The sequence below is a fragment of the Ochlerotatus camptorhynchus genome, unplaced genomic scaffold, assembly GCF_037179485.1.
Source record: "Ochlerotatus camptorhynchus isolate MF236.1 unplaced genomic scaffold, CSIRO-AGI_Acam_v1.1 ptg000208l, whole genome shotgun sequence".
In the NCBI taxonomy this organism is placed as follows: Eukaryota; Metazoa; Arthropoda; class Insecta; order Diptera; family Culicidae; genus Ochlerotatus; species Ochlerotatus camptorhynchus.
In genome coordinates this window covers 153722-173674 of record NW_027040698.1, presented here as the reverse complement: position 1 = coordinate 173674, position 19953 = coordinate 153722, and the positions used below count along the sequence as shown (strand labels likewise).

General features: G+C 38.3%; 1 protein-coding gene across 1 annotated transcript in view; it reads left to right on the top strand.

Moving 5' to 3' along the window:
* Positions 1 to 7951: 7951 nt before the first annotated feature.
* LOC135703059 (nardilysin-like) overlaps positions 7952 to 19953 on the top strand; it is a 50838-nt gene continuing 38836 nt past the window's right edge. Inside the window, exon 1 of the mRNA XM_065224168.1 lies at positions 7952 to 8107. The gene's annotated coding sequence lies outside the window, so the exon portion shown is untranslated. The remainder of the gene's footprint in view (positions 8108 to 19953) is intronic.

Here is a 19953-nt window from a genome sequence, read left to right as displayed (position 1 = left end):
TATGTACTTTGTCTGTTTCATTTACTATTATTACAACCACCATTCAACCAATGTTCACATCTTCACCCTAATTCTGATCGCTTGACCGTCCGTGTTGATCACATGGCTGCGAGTCTTACTTATTGCACGTAAACTTATTTTAAGCCTAGGCAAAACCTACACGACTAATGACACGTGTAAAGTTTTCTTCATACCTTTTCAGCAAAAATATGCTCAACAACTAAGTTCGTGTAGATGACATGCTATGCATTTGATGCCAGAGATGCAAAATGAAAAATGAATGCTTTTTCTTTCAGGTGAAAACTTGCAGATGTAACGGGTAGGTATCTCGTCGCGGCATGATTCCAGTTTGAATCATTCACCCTTAAGTATCCTTTACGGTAGCCAAACGAGCCAAACACGAGTAGGACAAAAATCATACTTGGGAGTCATGGAAAGTTATATGTGTGCCAAACAGTCCTTTTCCTACGTTTGGTTTTTTTGGTCACGATTAACGTCACCTCAAGGACCATTAAAAAACATAAGTCACATAAGGACACTCACAAAATATTTGAGATAACGAGGTGTTCTTCAGGATTTAATCTGATTTATCTATGACTGAATCGCATTAAATTCGACTACTTGTGACTGGTATTATCGATTAGTACTGAAGTATAGGGTGGAGCACTACTTCAACATATGGGACCTATTCCCGTCATATGCGTCGAAAATAATGAAAACAGCTACATCCAACATTCATGCATCACATTTTTTGCTCAGATCTACGAATGCTGTACAAATATTGTACGGGGCTGTTTGGGAGACATATGTAAGGGAGTATGCCGAAATGGAGCCGCACCCTATACCTACACTGAAAAAAGTGTTCACATAGTTTCTATTGCACGGATAGAAATCAAGTTATACCTTTGGCAAATTTCTATTGCTGATTATTCTTAAAATGTATAAGTCAACGCCTTGCAAAAAAGTTAAAGAAGATCATGAGTCAAATGAAATGTATAAATGGCCACACATAGTGGTAAGAGGGGCATAGTGAGCATCCCGTGCACCAGCTTGGACTTCCGGCCGTTCGGAACAAATTGGTTGATGGTAGGATCAACATCATAATGATATTGAACCTACTACCAGTTGATTTGTTTCATGCAGCTGGAGATCCAGAGCCAAACTGCGGGTTGCTCACTATGCCCCACCTGTTCACTATGCCCCTCCTCCCCCTACCGTGTATACATTCTTATGTCCTATGTGTTTTGTCTTATGGAATGTATAAGGCTGATGTTTAGGCAAAAATGTATGAGTGAAACACATGAATAAAATAATTAATTTTCGTTTCATGTAGGAATAGGGTTAACTACCCCATTTTCGGCCTATTAAGTACAACCCGCATTTAGTCTTTCTTAATCTAGCGCAGTTTAGCACCAAACGGAATTTTATTATTACTGATGGCTTCCAAATTTATTTACCTTTCTGTACGTACCGTAAGATTTGATAAAGAGGAACCAATCGTTGAGATATTGCCAAAAGTCTAACACTGCTTCTTGACGCCAAACTCGGCCTACGGACTCTAAACTCCTCGGCCTAACGCATTGAAACGCAAATGAATTCACTAAAAATTGATTCGGTCGGAGCGCTTCTTTTGTTTTTGTGAATTATAGGTGCAAACCTTCACATCACGCGTTCTCATTGATTTCGTTCGGTAGCACCAAATAATTTCATGATTTAAGAGTTAACAAGTCAATTATGAGTTTGGTACGATACTTTAGTTAATAACTAAACTCATAAACTTGTTAACTATGAAATCATGAAATTATTTTGTTTTCTGCACGATAGGCCCAAAATGGGCGATTAGGCCGAAGTAGTTCTCTACCCTATCACATATTATAATAAATTATATGTGAATAATCATTGGACACATAAGGTTCATATGATTTCATTATTCCAATTATGGAATCAAATGAAAGTTATGTGAAATTCACATGGATATTTTCCACTGGTTATGTGATTTATTTTATGAGTGAGTTTCATTTCTAATAATAAAACTACAGCCAAATAGTGAAAAACTAAACAAATGTTAAATTGTGCCGCTCAGAATCCCATGAAACTACAGTCTAATTTTTCAAAATTACGTGTTTCAATAACCCATAGCACGAAAACGACTCATCTAATAAAAATGACGCCTGAGACAAAGTTTTAGGAAAATAGAATGGTTTTCCGTAAATAAATACACACTGAAAAAAATCAAAAATTAAACAAACTTCAATAACACAAAAGTGCCTTTTTTAAATGTTCAAACTTACGTTTATGTTCTACGATATTAGTCCATTTTGAAGTGTCCGTTGTGTCCATTTCAGAAACGTTGGCATTTTTGATAAGCTAGAAATTCTTTAAAATGTACTTTTAAACGGTTTTTTTTCATTTTTGGACGAAAATTTGTGATATTTTTTTTTTTTAAAGGCAATCCAGTTTCCTACAACTCTGTTTCAGACATTATTTTTATTAGTTGAGACGTTTTCGTGCTATGAATTATAGAAAAATATCAGATATGCCATTTTGAAAAATATAGGCGTTTTTATGCTGGTACGAAAAAAAAGGCAGCGTCTCAGGTTATTGGTAGTGCCCGTTTGTTTGAATAGCTAAAATTGTATTTAAGTGGCGGTTAATTAGAATTTGTATAACTAGTACCCCTACATTGGTGCCCAATGACGCTACGTACCTGTATAAGGGTACCGTACCTGTTAAATTTTAAGTGATCGCAATTTAATTGCTATTTTAATTATTTTAACTAACGGGTCGGTATTTTTTTTTCTGAAAAGTCTTGAAGCCTATATCACAGACAAACAGACATAACGCTCGCAAATTTTTCGTCGAACAAGCATTTAACGGTGAATTTAAAAGTATCGTATCGTCAATTCCCTTGCGTTTGACGTTTACACATTACCGCCATCTGTTCAGCGTAATGCACAGTGTACTCGACAGATGACCGTAATGTTTTACCGATGATGTTATACAGTGAGAAATATTCAATGTGTATGTCTGTTTGTATGTGCCTTGATCATCCATTTTTGAAGCATACACAACGTTATATAAAACCAGAATAATGAATTTGCAATTTACCATACACCTGGCTAGTGTTAACAGCGTTTTGTGACCAGGTGCCGCTAGTGAGAAGAAGTTCGAGAATTATATTTTGCATGACACTCGTTCTGCTAAGAGACTAAGAAACCCATGTGCCATACACGTTAAATGCGATAGTAGAAAACGGTAGCGCAGATCCTATACTGAGATTCCATGAATTTCAATAAATAAGTAAACACACAACATTATGGTGTGGTTTGTTTTGATTTCACCGACAGCTAGGACATGTGATTTTTGAACATTGACCCATGAAATGCGAATGAAATTCACATGATATCATGGTGACTGCCAATTAATCTTATTGTCGAGCAGTTTTGGGACGACATTCTACCAGCGATTTTACGGAAATGAAAGAATCAATTTCAGATTTTTCAAGCATTTTACAAATAAGACTCTATTTTCTCGAGGTTGTAGAAAAAAAAATATTGAAATATTGTTCCACGTTAAAGTTCGAGTGGTAGGAAACGTCATTTTAAACTGCTCGAATGATGTGATCCATGTCCATGTCAAAATTCATATTTGAAAACACATGAATGGAACGTGTGGATTTTTTTGAGTGAAGGAAAGGATGCTGGGTTATTTATTAAACTAAATCAATGAATTTGTTGTCGTGAGTGATGTGATCAATGATTACGATTTAGAACACAAATTAATATAAAAAAGGGTTGAGCTTGAAATTAAACTCGCGACCTTCTACTTGAAAAGCGGAAACGGTAACCACTACTCTACTGATTTCGTCTTGTAGTAAGGCTGAACCAGTGTTGTGGAATAATGAATCTATTGCGTCGTTTATAAAGCATTTACAAAGCATGCAATTAAAACATGGACGCATAGTGGTATAAGAGCTATTTTGCTGATTGTATTCACCTTTATAGAGTAATCCAATGAAATCTAATATAAGACGCCTAATAAAGGATTTTATTAAATCAATTGGAAACAGTCGAAAGCGTCAATGTATGTGCAAATTACACTTACTCTGTTTGTTATTAGATCAAACTTCTGGTTCTGAATCAGGATAACAGTCAACGTTGATAAAGCTTTTAATAAGTAAATTAATCATTTCAGAGCGAATAGCGGAATAAAGGCGCATCAATCGATCTCAATGAGCTTTTTTCAGCATATAATTCGACATCCTGTTTTATTCATTCATAGGGGAAATGTCTCTAATGTTGGCCTATGGATCTAAGATTGGGCCCATCGCTAAAAATCAGCTATTTATTAGATTTATCTAGATGAACGCGTTATTGGGACGTTACTAATGGATATTTTTGGTTGCTATTGAAAATTTAGTCGATTGCTGAATTTATGTATGGGCCCAAATTAGGGACACTTAGGCCGACATTACCTGCATTTCCCCTATATGCTTATTTGTGACTTTGAATTGTTTGTTGGGTAGGGTTAACTACCCCATTTCCGGCCTATTAAGCACAACCCGCACTTAGTCTTTCTTAATCTAGCGCAGTTTAGCACCAAACGGAATGTTATTATTACTGATGGGTTCCAAATTTATTTACCTTTCCGTACGTACCATAAGATTTGATAAAGAGAAATCAATCGTTGAGATATTGTCAAAAGTCTAACACTGCTTCTTGACACCAAACTCGGCCTACGGATTCTAAACTCGGCCTAACGCATTGAAACGCCAATGAAACGCCAATGAATTCACTTCGGCCTATCGGATGAAGATAAAAATGGCTTCGGTCGGAGCGCTTCTTTTGTTTTTTAAGAATAATGGGTGCAAACCTTTGTATCACGCGTTCTCACTGACTTCGTTCCGTAGATTATTAACTGAAGTATCGTACCAAACGCATAATTGACTTGTTAATTCTGAAATCATGGATTTATTTGAAGTTTTCTGCTCGATAGGCCAAAAATGGGCGATTAGGTCGAAGTAGTTCTCTACCCTATACCTATAGCTATAGTTGTGAGTGATTGTGAAAAGCATTACTCAACCTTTTCCCGGTTATCCAATAATCGCTACACAGTTTTCGCTTTTTTTGGTGGTATACTCCGTGTTTAGTGCAGCGCTGCCCAACGTGCGGCCCGTGTAAACAGTTACAGCATTTGGTTATTTTTGACAGTTCAGAGAGTCTGCGATTTATGGAGTTTTGAGCAAAAGCAAAAACTACTGGGTGGATTACTGAAAACCCAGCTGTTTAAAACCCCAGTAAAATTTTACCGACTTCGGTAGTTTAAACACTGTGATTTTCACGTCCGGTTGTGTCATAGAGGTAACTCAAAGACCAGAAGGTCCCGAAGAAACGTGCTCAACTTTTTGGCTCAGCTCTGGTACTCTCTTCGGTCCCAAGCTAATCGATTCACCCCTCGAAATATAGGAAAATCCACTAACCTCTCATTTTATCTGTCAAACTTTCATAGCGAATCAAAACAAACATAGTGCAGTACTAGAATTTCGACTAGAATGGGGTACGTTAATCGTTTGCTTGGGACGTATAGGCTAGTCAAGTAGTGAGCCAATTTAAAATCGTTAGTTTCATATTGATTGTTGGTTGTATTGGTGCGATATGTAAGAGATGGTTCGTGAAAATCCGAGGCAAATACATACCTAAGAGGAAGAGATGACAATTGGCTTCTTACTCTTTAATTTCTCTCTCTATCTCTATCTTACGCACATCAAATCAGCCAATCACGAGCTGGTTCACGTTTTACAGAAAAGTGGTTCATTTTTGCCCCCGTATTGGCACCTCTTCTCTTAGATACATATTAAATCGCTGTCAAACTCAATTTGACAGATCTAATTTCGTACATTTTTTAGGTTAAGTCAGAGGAAAATAATAAACAACTTCACACGGCGATGTACCCGCTAGTGTGCGTGCGTTAAACATCACTAATCTCTATAGAGCTTTTTGACGTTTAATCCGCGCACACTACTGCACCATTTAAATCGAACGAGTGCGAGCAAGAGGGAAACAGACTAGTGGGAAAACAAACAGTGCATTCATCAATGTGTGCTAGATAGAGAAAGGCAATTAAACGTCAGAAACCCGCATAAGCGCGAACCATAAATTGACCTTACCGATAATGGTTATAAATTGTTTATAATCCCTGCTAAACTTCAACTGAAATGGTTATGGAACTTTACATGAACGTTTAATGATAAAGTTTTAACCTTAAGTATTATAGTTTTTTGGAAGTGGACCTTACAAATAATGGGTTGTTAAGAACCATTACCATTCAAAATTCTGGTTTTCTCCATACATTTTCGGAAAGAAAACTATACTAATACCTTTTAACTTATGGTTTGAGAACATTAATGGTAATGGTTATGGTAACCAGTAAGGTCCATGAATGGTTTTGTAAAATCGATCAACTTTATGTGGAATATATCGCGAATTGGTTGCCTGTAAATTACTGATTACCAATTCACGATATATTTCACGTAAAGTTGAGCGATAATACAAAACCATTAATGGACCTTACTGACTACCATAACCGTAACCATTAATGTTCTCAAACCATAAGTAAAAACGTTCTAATATAGTTCTCTTTCCGAAAATGTATGGAGAAAACAAGAATTTTGAATGGTAATGGTTCTTAACAACCCATTGTTTGTAAGGTCCGCTTCCCAAAAACCATAATACATAAGGTTAAAACTTTATCACACAAACGTTCATGTAAAGTTCCATAACCATTTCAGTTGAAGTTTAGCAGGGATTATAAACAATTTATAACCATTATCGGTAAGGTCATGTGATGGTTCGCGTTTATGCGGGAAGGTCTATAAACCTACACGCTATTTCAAAACTACCCAAATTTGGGTAGAATCCACCTAGTTCTGTCAAAACTGAACCTACCTAAAAATAGGTAAACTGTGTTGGTAGTGATAAGTTGACAAATGAACAACATTGACATGAATCGTTTCGACGTTGTTCATTTGTAAACTTGTCACTCCCAACACAGTTTACCCATTTTTGGGTAGGTTCAGTTTTGACCGATTTGGGTGGATTCTACCCAAATTTGGAGTTTTGAAATAGCGTGTATACTATCTACTCATAAAAGGTTCACTGTGTACCAGCACGCAGCCACATATAAGCGGTGTTTACAATGGTGGTGTAAATATATTCACCCGCGATATCATGATGTCTTGCACATCAGATGTTTTTGACAATTTTTGCACATGGGTATTCGCATCAATCTTAAATACATGCACAGAAAAACAAAACTACCCACCGCTTGGGTTTTTTAAACTCAAATTTGAGTTATTTGACCTCTGCCCGTTTCATTTCCTCTCGCTATTGTTGTCAAAAATAGAACGAAAGATTCGACTCAATCGTCTAGTTCCGTACGAGAAGCCAAAATTGAGTAATATGCGATATACCCAAATTTGAGTTAATTGAACTTAATTTTGGGTAGAAAAAATTGAAAATAACTTAGCGATGGGTATTTTTTTTTGCCGTGCTTAAATGCAAACTACTTTGAGCTGGTTTATCCAAATTTGGCTTATCGTACGGAACATGGGAGATGAGTGAAAAGAACTTAATTTTGGGTTGTTTTGAATTTCTGTGTGAGGTATCCAAGGCTGATGTCGAGAGGAGGCTACCAGCACAGAACAGAAGAGTAAGTGCATAAAAATCGGTGAATTGAAAAGTTGTACATTTTTCTGCTCTATTGTATACAAACGATGCGTTGTGGTAGCGTTCCACGCGGCCTTTCTATGTGTACTCACACTATCATAGCATGCTTCCTGTCTTAATTGCAGGCACAATAGGCCTTCTATCGCAAGGTGCGCTAGTGTTCGTCAATGAAAAGTGGAGCCACTTTCTGATCCGAAGTTCCACTTCTGTTCTGTGCTACCAGTCAGTTTCTGTTCTGTTCTGGCTCTAATGGTCGAGTGTGGGTCTCCGTTTGTCTTTCGTGAAAATAATTGAAATTAGTGTTATCGATATAACAGTGAGCTTAGTTGTTTTCTATTGATCGCTATCCAGCATCGTGGGATTGACCCATTTCAGTAGTCACGGTAAGTAACCAAAACATTTCAGAACACGACCAAGTATAATTTATTTAATCTAAGATCCTGTTGCTTGTATCCCAGGTTGTACATATTTTCAGGTCAAGGAAAATGCAGTCCAATAATTGCAGAACAATACAAATGTTCTCTTACTTCTTCAGTGTCCTTAGTCCATGCCTATTTTCCATTGTCAAGCCCATATTTCATTTGTAGAACAGGCGATCACCATAATACCAGAAAAACGAATTATATGTTTTTATCCGGAAACTTGCATTTGATGAACCACTTCGTCAAGCAGTTTGCCAGCGATTTTACAAAACTGGGCCAACAAATTACTATCAAACGCACCACTTCTGTCTACTTTGCTCGTAGTACTAGAAGAAGAAAAATAATCTGAAAATATGTTTATTTCGACTGCTCAAATTAAATAGTTAGTTGCAGAAGGCCAGTTTTTGTTTGCAGGAAGCATAATGCGTGAAGATAGCCTGATTACGATCAAAGCATTAAATTTATAATTTTTGAAGGAGGAGAGCACTACTGGAAACCTCGGAAATGGGACAAATAACTCGGACAAACGATCAAACACGCGAAATATCGGAGAATAGGAATACAACTGTTATTTTCGTCTTTCGGTTACAGAATGTGTAGGCTAAGTGAAGAGTAGTATGAAAACGTCACCAACAACAAAATACAAGATGATTCAATATACATAGGTGACTTCATCTCTGTCGTCTGGATGTAGAGGTAGAACACTAGTGGTCATTCTACTCCCACACTCCTCCTGAATGACCACCGACTTCGCCAAAGCCGATAGTCCAATCCGTTCGATGAACTTGTTGAGCATAAGCCGACCCAACGGCTTCGTCAAAGCAATCATTTCACATGAAGGACAATACACCAATACGATTATATTCCGTTCACACAAGTCACGAATGAAGTGTTTCTTTGTGTCGATGTGCTTCACTCCTCCACTCGATCGTTCGACCTTCGCAAAGCAGATGGACCCTTGATTATCCTCAAAAATGGTAATCGCATCAGCTTGAGGTACACCGAGATCATTCAGCAGTTTGATCCAGATTGTCTTCTGACACGCCACGGTGAGTGCGTTATACTCCACCTCCAACGAAGAGAGAGCGACCGACCGAATCCTGTCCTTTGCTTATCGAGCATATCGGTCCAAATCCGTAGAAAAATATTACACCAGTAGTAGACCGCCTGGTTCTCCGATCCCAATCCGAGTCAGAAAATCCGATCAACTTCCATTCCTGTCCCGGTTCGAATGTCAGCTTCTGATCTTTCGTCGCGTTCAAATACTGCACGACACGTTTAGCCACAAACCAGTCACTTTGATTTGGTTCGGCTACCTTTCGTCCAAGCAATCCCACGCAGACAGAAATATCTGCCCTAGCATTGACAGCCAAATACAAAAGAGCTCCCACAAGGCTACGGTACGATGTCTGATCCGGAAATTGCTTATTGTCATTGTTCACAGACAGGTTCCCCGGAACCCGGTGGTTAACGCATGAACAATTCGACAGTGAGCATGCATAAGGGCGAATACGCGATGATCGATTCTCTTCGTCGATTTTTTCTTTTGTTAATAACTCGCTAGATTTAACGTTTCTCGGAGCGTGTGCTGTTGCTTTTGATAGCCAATACAACCTGTTACTACTCTGCATTGAACAAATTCTTGAAAATTGTTTCGCTTAGCTGTAGCAATGCAAAGAGAAAATCGATGAAGAGAATCGATCATCGCGTATTCGCCCTTATGAATGCTCACTGTCGAATTCTTCTTCCACTGTGCCATTCAAATACGCAGTTTTTACGTCGTACTGTTTCAGCACTAACCCCTTCTTGCCCACAACAGCCAGCAACGCACGCAACGTAGTAATACGCGTCACCGGGGCAAAAACATCCGTATATAGTCAACACCAAACATTTGCGAGTAGCATTGGGCAGGGGATAAAACGGTTGACGTTTTTTACTACACTCGCTTCGTTGTCGTGCGCGACAGCCTGTTTGTATTCGTACTTTCATGCTCTACCATCGTCTCTTACACATCACAAACGATAGAACAACATTCGAGCAAAAAGAAAATTATCAAATAACTATCATACGACATGTGTGATTTCATTCTAATTTCTCAGTTTGGTGTAAATTGAACTATTTCTGATCAGAAATGTTATTACTAGGACATCGTTGCTTGCTATTTTCAGAATTCACACAAGCAAAACATCAGCAGCTATTATTATGAGAAAAACTAAAATTCATACATTAGCGACGGTCTTCGGCGACAGTGTCGTATGACAGAGCCTGTCATATGACATTTTAGTTTGGTACTGTAATTTGATAACTTGTTTTGCAAGCGTCGGAAGCAAAGGCAGTCGATTATTACAGAAAATGTGTCGACTACGTTGACCGCTTACAAACTGGCCCTGGGCAACAATCCTCGCTTTATGTTTCACCACCTTTCCGTTTTCATCGCGCTTGAGTTCAAACACCCACTTCGCACTTATCGCTTTCTTTCCAGGTGGCAATCTCACAAGCTCCCACGTTTCGTTTTGTTCGTGAGCCTTGAGTTCATCGTTCATCGCATTTATCCACTCTGGCAAGGCCATTGCCTCCCGATAGTCTTCGGGTTCTTCATCGTTGTAGATAATATATGTTGATAATAAATTAAAAGTAATAATAGTTCTAGTGTATTCAAAAAATAATAATGCATGTGATAATAATAAATCGTGTGTAGCCTAGTAGCCTGCTACCTCAAACAGAATGTGAATAAAATAAATAAAACAAAAGCACTTAGCTCTCAGAAACGCGAGAGTGTGAGAGTGAAAAGGAGAAATAAAGCGAAAGCACTAATCTCTCAAAAGCGCTAGAGTAATTCTAGTACGTCTCTGAGAGAAACATGTAGATAAAGCATCGCAAACAGGAAAGCTTCCATAGAAATTAAGAGCTGGAATTGTAGTACGTCTCTGAGAAAACACGTAGCTAAAGCATCGCAAACGGGAAAGCTTCCATGGAAATTGAGAGCTGAGAGAGGATAACTTGATGAGTTTTGAGACAGACGTGAACAAGAACAGTTCAGTTCAGTTGTGTGTATCAATTTACAGATTGAAAAGATGGAGAAATCTGGGAAATCCGACAATCGTGAGACCACAAAATCGTCATATCTTCTTGGAAGAACACCTCGCGTAGAGCGCGGTGCTCTTCTCTGCATCTGTTGTCCAGATTCGTGAATACTTTCATCATTGAAACAAAAAAAAATTACTCTCGTCATCAGCGTCCTCGTAAATTGTTTCTTCTTCTACTTCCTCTTCAGGCTCTTCAACCGCCTCTTCACTTTGGTTCGGGACCAGGATTACTACCCGAATAAATCACAACCGTACGATTACCATATTGAAAATGGTTTATCTTCCTGTGAAAACCATAATGAAAATGTTTCAGTCAACTTCAATCGAACCATACCTAGATAAAGTTTTGACCAGGCTTCCAAATAGTACAGCCTCCTCGCGACAGTTGGTTTATACCTGAATTGACAGTTGCTTTGTGTGCTTACTGCCGCTTGCTACCGTACGTTCAGATCTGAATTCGAAGTGTATTGGCAACAGCGCACGCACGAACGAATGAAAGCTGTATTAGAACAGTCGCATCTATACCCGCTTTGCTAAAATCATCGTGCTTGGAACGTAGTGAACCGAATGGGCTGTATTTATACATTTCTTTATGACCAGGTTCTCAATGTTTCTGTCGTCATAACAGCCTTCACAAACCGACGACATCCCTCAGCTTACCCAAGTGGCTGTTACGAAAAGGCTGTCACGAGACATTATATACAATTGATATACGGCAGTGGAGTATGGAAGAAACCCAGAAGAATGATCCCGAACAGATATGTCGGCCCGATGTCGGATCAATGTAAGGTCAATTTATGGTCGACGTCGGCCAAATGTCGGGTCGATGTCGGGTCAATTTTGTGTTTATGTCGGGTCAATGTCGGGCCAACATCGGGTTGGGGTTTGGTAGAAGTCAGGTTGGTGTCGGGTAGGCTTATATTTTTCGCCGGAGACCGCGCGTTTTTAAAAAAATATCGGATGAAAATTTTGCAATGGGCAGCACGAACGTGATAGCAACCGAACGAGCTCCGGCGCCACACTGGTAGTGTAGTAGCAGTCTTACGACATACAAACAAAATTTCAAAGGCAGCAGCAACGAATCGGCAGTTCGACGGACTGCTTGTTGTATGTACGAGGAACGTTACGAATGACCATCCGAGGCTGTCATAGCCGAACGAACAAAATACATGACTAAGAACGAGCTGTCGTGTACTGCACAAGACGGCAACGTTGCATGTCGTATAACAGCCTCACTGTGGGCTGTCGCTTATAGTTCAATCTCAAGGCTGTCGTAGGGAAAAGAAAGTGACAGCCGTTGGAATACTGTCATGAGGCGGTACTTTTGGTATGCCTGGTTTTGACCATATTGATTAAAGTTTTTGAAAACTCAACCATACGAACAATGGGTTGCTAAGAACGTTCACCATACGAAATCTAACTTTTTCCCATACATTTTTTGCAAAGGAACTATAGCCTAACCACATCAGAAAAGGTTCTAGTTGGATATGTGAATCCTATTCCCATTATCGTTCGAATAAGGTAGTACGGTTTAGAACCAACCATTGTTGATAACTTCAAGATATACTATGTGCGGGTAGAAATTACGATACTTATTGATGATATAATACTGTTGTACCATATGCTGAATACAGCAGATATGGGTTGTTCTTTAATTTTAATGTGATTGGCAAGACTTCATTTTGTGGATACCTCCCTTGCTCTCGGTATTATTTTTTATTGCATTCAAAGTGTTATAACACATCATCGACTGGAAATGCTCTCGCAACGTGGGGCTTACGGTAGTGATGAAACGTCGCTAGAACTATTTCACAGCCGCAGACAGTAATGAGCAAAGGCATACTTCAAATCTCCGCGTACATCGTTCGTGTTAGGCAAAAGGTGTGCGTTTGACTTTGTACTGTCGCATTAATGGCCCGTCATACTGCCGTACTCTAGCGGGAACTATCCACCTACCGTCTTTTAAAGATCATTCTCTAGCTAATAAATTATCACACTAAAGCTTCATATTCGATAGCATTTCCAACCAATTCTGATTTTTTATTGATTTAAAGATAAATGGAATAAACAAATGTTTACACACTGCAAAACAAATCTCCATTCTATTTCTAGTTGATAAATATGCACCGGTAAAATGAACCCGCTTCGATTTCCTTTTTTCAAAATTCCCTTCGCATGTAGACCGCTGTTAGCCATCATGGTTGGGATTGTCAAAAACCCTAAATATGTTTGTGGAAAATACATGCACTTTTAAGGAATACTTTATACTGTAAGCTGATATTACTTACGTTATTATTTTTTCTCGACGTTAAAACCGATTAAAACAGGTTTTTCATTTGGAGTAAGGGTTTAAAAATGCAATAACTCTGAAAAATCCTCCCCTTGGCTAGTTTTTGCACCTTGATGCTGGTGGGCGGGCTTAATTTCATGCTTTTTAGTGGAGTGTTGGAGACGGTAGGTTTATGGTCGGCGTTGCTGGCTCATGCCGCGATAGAATGGCGCCATAGGCAGGCAATGGGGATTACTAAGCTTCCCCTCTCTGATAAACCACTGCATGAAAGAACCAAAGATCTAGTCTAGCAGTGATAGTATCACACTTGTTACTCCTTTGATTGAGAGCCGCGTCGTAGTACGCTTACGTATAGGCACTGACGTTGGGTGTGATACTGGCGGGTTTAGCCGTAAATCACTCTTATTTTATTTATTTTTACGCAGATAGATTTATTTGGGTTTGCAAGGGAATTATGTATACTACATATTGAAATATTTCCGAAAGTGCCCAACGGTGCTCCTTCTATTTGCGTGACAAGCTTTCATTGTTGTTTTCATTGAGGTATTACTCAGGAAACAATGTTAAACATCATTTTTGTACATGGTATTGTAACTAATCTTATATGTGCTTCATGTTGATTTGGGATAAGTGTTTGAACTATGGCTCGAGATTCCCACTGTGGCGTGCTTCTATTGTGACATACCCATACGTATTTTTGTAGTGCGACATAGTGGAAGCGTGTGAGCATAGTTGGAGCATATACCCTATATAATTTAAAAATCAGTTAGGAAACTAACTTCAAAATGAAGCATTTTAGTCACATGAAGGTGTTACCTGTGTTGAACTACGATATAATAAATAGGTATAGGTCAAAATTAAAAGTACTTGAAACACGTTTAGTTTTAGATTATAAGCACAAGTGCACTTAATAAAGCATGGGTTATGGTTGATTAGGTGAATTAGAGCTTTTAATGATTTATTAAATTAGACTAATGAGATATCATAATCATTAAAAAAAAACTTACATAAGAAACTTCAGAAAGTCTAATGACATTAAGTAGATTAACAAAAGAATTAGGATGCGGGGGGGGGGGGGTCCGCTTAGGGAGGCAACTAACCTTTAAAGTTGTAGAATAAATCTTCTTATTTAGTATTGAACTTTAATAAGAAAACGCAAGCAGACCAATAGCATTAAGCAGATTAACAAGGAGAGGAATAGTTGAGGAAATAAGTAAAAGTAGAGGTATGTGACAATTAATAGCTTTTAAACTTTTGGAGGTATTGTATTCCCCTGAGTTTGTTGTACTCGATTACTATATTATTCTCTCAATACGCGAAATCTCTTATAAATGCGGTTTAAGCATTTGAGTTAACTTATTTCTTAGTGTTCAAGTACTTACATTTGTAAACAGCAGTCAATGTTAATCTATGAACTAAACCCTACGTAAAATCGATCTTTCCTTATGTGGTATTGATGTACGTTTAACTTTTCGCGGCTGTCGGAATCAACGCGCCTACGTCTACGGAGCTCACGCAGAAGTGATTAGCAATGCGGTAGAGCTCACCAAAAGTTTTTTTGAGCTTCTGTAGTATAGAATTTGTTCGGTACGGTCGCAAAATCTTGAAATGATTAATACGTGCGGTAAAATAACTAAATTGAAACAAAGCTCAACAGTAAAATAAGTAGAATATTTAAGGAAACCAAAATTAATCAACTCGCACGGCTTTCGGAATTCGCACGGTTTTCGTAACTTACATAATTTAGATATTTCGTTCGAAACGGATTAACTTATTCAGTCGGTTTACTACGCGGATGTATCTACGCGCACACGTCACAGCATTTTTTCTATAACTATCTTGAAACAATACATACGGAATCCAGTGTTCAAGCGGCCAACATAGGCTAAAGGGTGATACGGTCAAAATTTGGTCAAGGGAAAACGCGTGTAAATCGGTGAAATCGTTTATTTAAAAAATCAAATTAAATTTCTTTTTCAAGTTCAATTAGTATAAAATTCAGGAAAAATATTCAGTTAGGCTTCCGCTTTTCCAAATCCGAATTGCCGGGCCTTACGCTTGACCCCTGCCATCAGATTTTGTACAGCCACCTTGTCCACCTTCTTCGCCGCAGAAAGCCAGTTTGCCTTGAACTGCTGCTCGCCCTTAGCAGTTTTTTTTGGTCTTCTTTAGGTTCCGCTTGACAATAGCCCAGTATTTCTCAATTGGGCGGAGCTCTGGCGTGTTGGGAGGGTTCTTGTCCTTGGGAACCACCTGCACGTTGTTGGCGGCGTACCACTCCATGGCCTTTTTACCGTAATGGCAAGATGCCAAATCCGGCCAAAACAGTACGGAACAACCGTGTTTCTTCAGGAAAGGCAGCAGACGTTTATTAAAACACTCTTTCACGTAAATTTCTTGGTTGACAGTCCCGGAAGCTATGAAAATGCTGCTTTTCAAGCCACAGGTACAGATGGCTTGCCAAACCAGATATTTCTTTGCGAACTTTGACAGTTTCATGTGCTTGAAAACATCTGCTACCTTTCCCCTTCCTTTTGCCGTATAAAACTCCTGTCCCGGAAGCTGCTTGTAGTCGGCTTTGACGTAGGTTTCGTCGTCCATTACCACGCAGTCAAACTTCGTCAGCATCGTCGTGTACAGCCTCCGGGATCGCGCTTTGGCCGTCGTATTTTGTTTATCATCGCGATTTGGAGTCACTACCTTCTTGTAAGTCGATAGTCCGGCTCGTTTTTTGGCTCGATGCACGGTTGTAGACGATACACCCAGCTTATTTGCGGCATATCGGAGAGAGAGGTTAGGGTTTCGCTTGAAACTACCGGCAACTCTCTTTGTCGTCTCAGCGGCTTCCGGTTTTCGATTTCCCCCCGATCCAGACTTCCTGGCTGTCGACAAACGTTCCCCAAACACTTTAATTACATTTGTAACGGTTGATTTGGCAACTTTTAGCGATTTTGCCAACTTTGCGTGCGAGTAGCTCGGATATTCGCGATGCGCGAGCAAAATTTTGATACGCTGCTCTTCTTGCTTGGACGGCATATTGACAACTGAAGAGTGAATTCCAAAATCAAAATAGGAGCAACATTCTACACACACACACCTTCAAAATGAGGGGTGTTCAGGTTTTTTAAATGCAAAATTGAAAGAAATACGTCAAGTTGATATTGACCAAATTTTGACCGTATCACCCTTTAGTCCTTCTGCTGTATTGTCAAAGATAGAAGCAAAATTGATTCAAATGGGTCAAGTCTTGAAAACTGAGCTGTCACGCAGCTCCAGCTTGATACCCAATAAAAAAAAATGCAATAACTCTGAAAAATCACGACCGCCGTTCCAAACAAAAGCGTTTTCTTCTATTTGCGCCAAATGTGAAAACATAAAGCAACCATAAGCGAAACACGAAATCGTACAAGTTGTTTACAACTTTTATTCGTAATGTTTTGTAATAGTTTAATATAGTCTCGAATAGTTGATCAACCGTAACAAAATGTAGCTAGAACATACACAGTTCGAAAAAGTAGTGTAAATTTCTGTTTAGTATGATGCACATAAATGGAGCGTCACATATCATATAAGTTTACATTATATATCATGTAAAGTTTTGAGACATTTAATGCAATGTAGCAAATATTGTATACAAAAGCCCATTGTTGTAAACAAAATTGTTTACAAGTTGCTCGGTAGCGTTACTATTAAAATTCAGAATTTTTATCTGTGTACCAGAAACTGTAACAGTAGAAAGTAGTGTTTCTTTTATGTTTATTACATTCAGTAAACCATATCAAAACTATTTTGTATAACGTTAAAGTAGCTAGTAAGGTGTCAGTGAAGTTTTAACTGTTCAAGAAATGGTTATTTTCTATGCGGGAACAAAATACAAGATGATTTAATATACATAGGTGACTTCGTTTTATCTCTGTCGTCTGGATGTAGGGGTAAGAAACTAGTGGTCATTCTACTCCCGCAATTTGCAATTTATTTCTAACAAACACGAACCTGCCAATTAGACAACTATACATCAGGCCAAGAAATAAACATTCAACACTCATAAAATAAATCACAACCAGTGGGAAATATCCATGTGAATTTCACCTAACTTTTATGTGATCCCATAATTGGAAATTGCACCACTAAATCACATGAACGTTATGTGTCCAATTAAATCTATAAGCTTACTCACATAGAATTTCTTATGTTATGTGATATTCAGATAAAAATCAGTATTTTTTTATTGGAAAAATATTATATGCGTTCCTAATAGAAACTATGAGAAAACTTTTTTCGGTGTAAGTTGAGCTGAAGGCTATTGTTGATAGTGTTATCCTAAGAGAAAAGTAGACAATACGGGAGCGAAAACGAACCACTTTTCTGTCAAACGCGAACCAGCTCGTGATTGGCCGATTTGAAGTGCGTAATATAGAGATAGAGATAAAGATAAAAGAGTAAGAAGCCAGTTGTCGCCTCTTCCTCTAGGTGTTATCTAGAGAGGTTCTAGTATAAGACTGGCTGGTTTTGAGCCAAACGACCTCTCAAAGCCAGAGCCATCAAGCAGCGTCTATCTTGATTGCATTGGCAGTGTTGCTAGAAACCACCCAGGCATAGGTTGCCAAGGCAGATTGTTTTGAATCTGCTCCTCTCTTATACCATAGAAGTAACTCGAAGACCAGAAGGTCTCGAAGAAACGAGCTCAACTTTTTGGCTCAGCTCTGGTACTGTCTTCGGGCCCAAGCTAATCGTTACCTCTATGGTAGTACAAAAAGTTTGCTTTCCCCATAATTCCCATACAAACTGTAAGTGGTTTGTGCACAGCCATTTTTAAACTAAATAAGTTCAATTTGTTGGAGACTAATTAGGGCCCATGAAAAATGATGTTGAAAGCAAATTTTCTTACCTTTAATTTGGTGTTAAAATAATTGATATTGCTTCAATTGTAGTCGGAGATATTTGTATTTTAAACAAACTTTTTTCAGTGAAATTTCATGTTTAGCTGCATCTTGAAAACTCTTCTACTGAGATTTTTCTGGCTACATTTTTGGATTCAACACACGATTTTACATGGGGAATGACCATCAGCGTACAAAGTTCATATATGCTGTAAACTAGTGTTATTTAATGGATACATCAATTGTTCATGAAAAACCAGCTCCACGTTCCATTAAAAACTCTAGAATTAAATCGGAATTAATTGGATTCTTTTAAAACTTTGGATTTAAATCAAGAAAAATATAATCATTTTGGCCTCCTTTGAACCATAGTGCACTGTGGAGCAAAAATTTCAAATGTTGCATCACTCTAGTAACCACCCGAAAAAAAATAACAACAAAAATACATTAAAAAACAATGTAACAACAAGACGAAAATTATTGTCCTAACAATGATTTATATTGTTACGTCTACAATAAATTTACCTTGATTTATGTTGTACTAAACAGTAAATTTCATGGTAAATGGAAAATTTACAATAAAAAAGGGGGGTTGTTAAGTATCTTAACAATGAAATTTTCGAGATTTCCTCATATAATTTTTTTTTCAATAACATTATATATTATTGTTATTTACTGTTGGTTGGAAAATTTATTGATTAAAAAAAATAACAGTGTACTTTAGAATGTATGTGTTGGCTTGACAGATCTACTTTATCGACTTTAAAGAGAAATTGAAAAAAATAAAACATCGCCCCGGGAAGGGAAGGGGGGGTGGTATTGTCTTTTACGGGTGTCCTTTTTTTTACTGGTTATGGATTGAGATTCGATCCGGAACTTGTGAGAAATGCAGGCCTACTCCCCTGCGATCGATCTCCCTAGGTCACGTCTCCTTGGTGGTTGAGCGTCGTTGATTAGTTAATGCATTCGACTGGAGAGAATCGCCCATGAAAGATGCTTCCACCTGAGAGTTCCTTCCTGACATCTTCAAGTGGTGGATTTTTTTTTATTATTATTGTATGATTATTGACTGCACGGAAACGGTCTGCATTAAGCGGGATTTAGATGAGGCAGGTGAGTTGAATTCAACTCAAACCGATCTGGTCGTAGGCGTTCAATTGACTTGGCAACGAATAGAGCAAGTCCGATATCGGTCAGATTTCTGGACTTTCATTTCGCAGTTCAAGTGAGTTGAACGCTGAATTGAACCATCTTAACTCAGCTTTAGAGAGGGTCTAGGATAAGAGATGAGCGGACGCGGACTGGCAGGTTTTGAGCCAAACGAACTGTCAAAGCCAGAGCCATACGAGCAGCGCCTATCTATATTAAATTGGCAGTGTTGCTGACCCTCTCTGCATGCTTCAATAAGATTTATTTTTATTGTTCGTGAAGTAACCCACAATGAAAACACACCAATATTTAATGTAACAACAATTTTTATTGTAATAGATTTGTTCATTATTGTTCATGGTTGAATCATGTTAACAATAAAAATAAATGAAAAATACGATA